Below are 4713 nucleotides of genomic sequence, written 5' to 3'. Positions count from 1 at the left end.
GAGTGTGGAGGGAGCGCCTTCTTATAACGAGCGCCGGCCGTGGCGCGCGCGCATCCCGCGCGCTGGAGCGCCAAAACGAGCACGCGCTAGGCCGCTTTCCCCGCGCGCGCGAACCTTTCTCGCGCGTTGGAGCGCCAAAATCAGGGTGACGACATGGACTCTCGCATGATCTAAAACGCGCGTGGTCATGAAATGGGTCAGCCCGTTGGACGCACTGCCGACCCAAAGCTAAAAGAGGGCGGACGGCGGGCGGGCGACCGATTTAAATGGACAAAAAGCGGACAAAAACACCATCCGTTTGGGTCGGCCCGTTGGAGTTGCTCTAGGAGATTTTTCGGTTATTAAGACAAGATAATTTGGCATCCCATTGCATGGTTTTGTTAACTCTCCTGTCAAGCACACCAACCATTGGTCGTTTGTAAACTATAAGTGTAAATGTATACATTGATTTATTTTTTCCACTGAGTGCACAAATTGCTGGGAAAAAATGTCACTTTTGCAGCGATACAACCGTGGTAATGTTCCATTTCCAAATTAAGCCAAAAAGCATCAATTGTATAGCTAGAAATATGGTGAGCAAGTAAAAGCTTAAATATCCACAAGCTCAATTGATACAGAGGTTCCTCCACTGCCAGTCTCCAAATTCCAAGCAGAAAGGATCTTCCTCTTTATGTTGCAAAATTCTTTTTACAGATTTTTGGAAGCTGCTACTTTTAAGAAAGGTGAGTTGTGATGACAAGTTGGTTTGACAACTAATAAACCTGAATGATGCAGCCTGGAGAAACTACTACTTTGTCCAAAAAAGCTTGTCTTATATTTGTCTAGTTGTCTATGTATCTAGACACGTTTTAATGTTACATGTATCTGTATCTAGACAAATTTAAATTAAACTTTTTGGTACGGAGGTAATATAAAATTATCATGGTCATCTTTACATGCAATTGCAACCAGATTCTATATGTGCAATATCTTTTTTTCAACACTAGTAAGCATGCGCGATGCAACGCGCGACATCACAATATAAAAAAAAATTATTTTTCATCTAGTTAGACTTATAAAAATATATTCTCTACTACCCCCTCTGTCCCAAAATAAGTATCTCAAGTACTTATAAAAGAGCGAACATGATTTGCTCTAAGCACACCCCATAAAATGCACACGGACCTATAACCACTACGTGATTAGGCTAACTAACCTATAACCACTGCATGATTAGGCTAACAAAGAGCATCTCCAACAGCCGCATAAAAATTTTGCGCCCAATAAAAATTATAACGCGCCACTGTAGCACTTTTAATCCATCGGGACTAACATTAATTTGGAGCTGTTCGGTGAAAAAAAATAATTCAGCACACGGTGCTCTTCTTGGCGCATGTTCGAGATGCTCTAAACTTAGGTAATTTATAAGTTATAAGTTGATGAGTTGACTGACCGTGCTCCACTGGGATAAGACTTGCCATTCTTCCCATGCTCCCATCCGTGTTTCTGCATACGTGGCTTGATTTGATTGGAAGAAAATAAGACCCGATTAGAAAAGAAAAAGGGAAAAGGACAGCCGTAGGATGAAGTGGAAGCATGGATGGGAGCATGAAAATGGAGCAGGCAAGCCGGATCCCAGAGGAATTGGCCCTATGCCTCCCGACGTGCCCCTCTCCATGGGAGTAGAGGGCGTCGTTGCGTGATTGTAGGGGATGCGAACGCAGAGTGCGGAGTTTTGTATTTTCGTCTGCGGTGGAGCGGATCCGGCTTGCCTGCTCCATTTTCATGCTCCCATCCGTGCTTTTACTTTATTCTACGGCTGTCTTTTCCTTTTTTTTTCTAATCGGGTTTTATTTTCTTCCAATCAAATCAAGTCATGTATGCGGAAACACGGATGAAAGCATGGGAAGAAGGAAGCACGCAAGTCTTGTCCATTCCTCCGTCGTCGAGGCCACCGTTTCCTTCTTTTCTTTCCTGTGGCATCGGCCCCAATCTCATCCCGCCTCCAACTCCTCCGCCTCACAGGCCACGTGCTCAGCACAGGCCGTCGTCCTCGGCGCAAAAGGGGCGCAGTTTGGAGAGACCTAATCCACAACGCCATTGACGCTGTCCTCTCCTCGCATGGCCTACCAAGGTCCGTCTCCTCCAATTCCTTCATCTGGATTCCATCTCGGATTTGTCGAATCCTATCATCCCGGATTCCATCTCAACCCCTCCCCTCCTCTCGAAGACGGCCATGGCCGTGCTACGTCTTCCCCACCTTCCTACGTCTTCCGGATCAGCCTTCGATCCCTCGATTTCGTGTGTACTGTGAGCCGCCGCCGATGTTTAGAACGCAAATTGAGGGCGAGCTGGGAGGTGACGGAGGTGCGTTGCCGCCGGCTACATCTTGGCGTCGTCCCTGGTTAGTTCACCTCCGATGGATCATGGGACATACTTCTATCTGGCCCTGGCTCTCCCTTCAAGCATATCCGTGCGAAGCCGCCGCTTTCAAGTTGCCTGATGGACGGCATGGGGGCGTATGGCGGCTGCAGACGTCGATCCTCCCTCATCTTCCCGGATTCGCCGAATGTACGAGGGCCGATACAACCACCCCTAGCCTTGCTTCCACAGGACCGGCCCCTAACAAGCAGCATATATCTTCTCCATGATTACTATTTCCCTTTTTCTTTTTTTCTTTTCAGTGAGAACGAACACATGCACATATGATTTAGTGAGTGGCGTTCATTTACTTGCTTGATCCATAGGAACTGGAGTTCAAGAAGCAACACTACTGATCTTGATTTCTGCTGTAACCATTGCAACGAGGTGAATTGCATTTTTGTGTATATGTTCATGTACTGTACTATTTAGGTTCAGAATCATTTTTAACAGTTTTGTTAATGTTCTTCCTCACGGGCCTTCCTGTTATAGTGTTACTTTTTATGAGAACAATACAACTTTTGAACTCAGTCTATAATGATTAACCTCTGCTTACTGTAAGTTTGAGCTCTACTCTGGAATTGCTTTGATCGACTACCAATTACTATGCACCTCTGACATGTATTGGCAAATGCAGCCGTGATGGTGGGCCGTCCCAAGAAAACATTTATGGATGAATGGATGATTGCTTTCATACTTCACAACTGTTGAATTCTTCTCTTCTTTGGGTATGTATTTTCTGAATAAAAAAGGTTGGATTTCCACTAAAAGCCATATAGAGTCTGCTCAATTGGTTGATGAGCAAAGTTCTGGATGCACATATCCTCATTGTGACTTTCTTAAACTCCAGTATAAAAGCCATATAGAGTCTGCTCAATTGGTTGATGAGCAAAGTTCTGGGTTCACACGTCCTCATTGTGATTTTCTTTTGAGTCAAATGAATAATGTAGTGCCATTTCAACTACAAAATTTTGTTCAGTCTCGGTTTAATGCAGCTTATAAGTGCACAGCCAGGACAAATTTTGATTGTCGTACTTGTAGGACTCTAGAAGAAATGTGCAGTATGACTCTATGAGCAGTGTAATATATGGATCACTTGGTTGTACGTATGTGTCACTCAATTATAGTGAGTGCTGTAAGGCAAGTGATTCTGTTTGTTTGTTTAAGATAATAAATAAAATGCAGATACTAGAGAAAAGTTGAAGGTTAGAGATTAACTTTTATGATGCAATTTTTTATTTCTCTAGAGGAAAACAGTCTCCTTAATGTTCAGGATATCCTTAATGCTTCAACGGTGCTTGTCTGAGAATTAACATTGTTCCTGAATGCAGGTTTACCCAAAAGGGTTACTCGGTTAGTTTATACGAGTCATCCTCATTAAAGCTCTACTTTACTCACTGGGAAGTGGTGAATCGCCGTTCCTTGACATTGTGGCATATGCTGGGATGGGTTTGCCGGTACCTCACTTGCGATGCTTGTCCTCATCTTCTGGAGCTACTCATACTATTTTGTGCTGCCGTGGTTCTGTATCTTCTACAGGGTGCATCGAGGACTTATGAGAGACATCCTAGTAGGAACCACTACTTTCTTCTATTCCTCACGGCTACGCAATTCCCCATGCTTTTTTGGCTAGGCAACATCAAGGGCTGATGTTTCAGTCTTATCTCAGAACAGGGACACCTTTCCTTCTTTTCTTCAAAGTTCAAAGCTAAAACTCGATCAGAATAAAGTTTGAGGTTTAGTCTTACCGTAGAACTTTGGTAGTAGCCTTGTCTATAGTTCAGGCTCTTGTTGGAGTGGTAAATTTCTTGATATAGGGCCTGAAAAATTGCAGTTGAGGTTATCTTTTTGGCATGGAAAGGATGTTTCCATGATTTATGACTAGCTGAAGACAAATGAATACATGGATTTTGAATATTGGATCGTACCTTGTCTTCAATTCTCACCGTTCATATTTGTGCCATCTGCTAACATATTTTCAGCTGTTATCTTGTACTAGATGATCCGTTGCGCCGATGGCGCAAAGGGCGAGAGCGAACCAAGGACTGATAACTTGATCGAGGAAGAAACTTCATTTCCTTAATAGCATTTGGCAGATTAGAATAAAAATGAAGTACCATCAGGTTGATCTCTAATTTTCACCGAACTAACAAAAAACACATTTTACACTGCCCGTGTGCTACTATTACTGTTCATTTGGAGTAGGATTTGTAAGTGAATGTTTATCTACTGCTGCACTCAAGTTAACTTGAATTAGGTCGGATGAATCAGATACTTCTGCCATTGGCATGAGCAGGTCGATAGGGCATGCAC

General features: G+C 43.5%; 1 long non-coding RNA gene across 3 annotated transcripts; it reads left to right on the top strand.

Annotated features, from left to right (window-relative positions):
* The first annotated feature begins 1966 nt into the window (after window positions 1–1966).
* LOC119362658 lies at window positions 1967–4317 on the top strand. 3 transcript variants are annotated; one of them, XR_005173561.1, is made up of 3 exons: window positions 1967–2113; window positions 2727–3128; window positions 3732–4317. It is a non-coding gene; the product is annotated as an uncharacterized LOC119362658 (long non-coding RNA). The 3 variants fall into 3 exon arrangements; XR_005173560.1 differs by having other exon boundaries at window positions 1967–2787; window positions 3038–3128; XR_005173559.1 differs by having other exon boundaries at window positions 1967–3128.
* The last annotated feature ends 396 nt before the right edge of the window (window positions 4318–4713 follow it).

Source organism: Triticum dicoccoides, chromosome 2B (assembly GCF_002162155.2).
Source record: "Triticum dicoccoides isolate Atlit2015 ecotype Zavitan chromosome 2B, WEW_v2.0, whole genome shotgun sequence".
Lineage (NCBI taxonomy): Eukaryota > Viridiplantae > Streptophyta > Magnoliopsida > Poales > Poaceae > Triticum > Triticum dicoccoides.
This window is presented reverse-complemented; position numbering and strand designations above follow the sequence as displayed.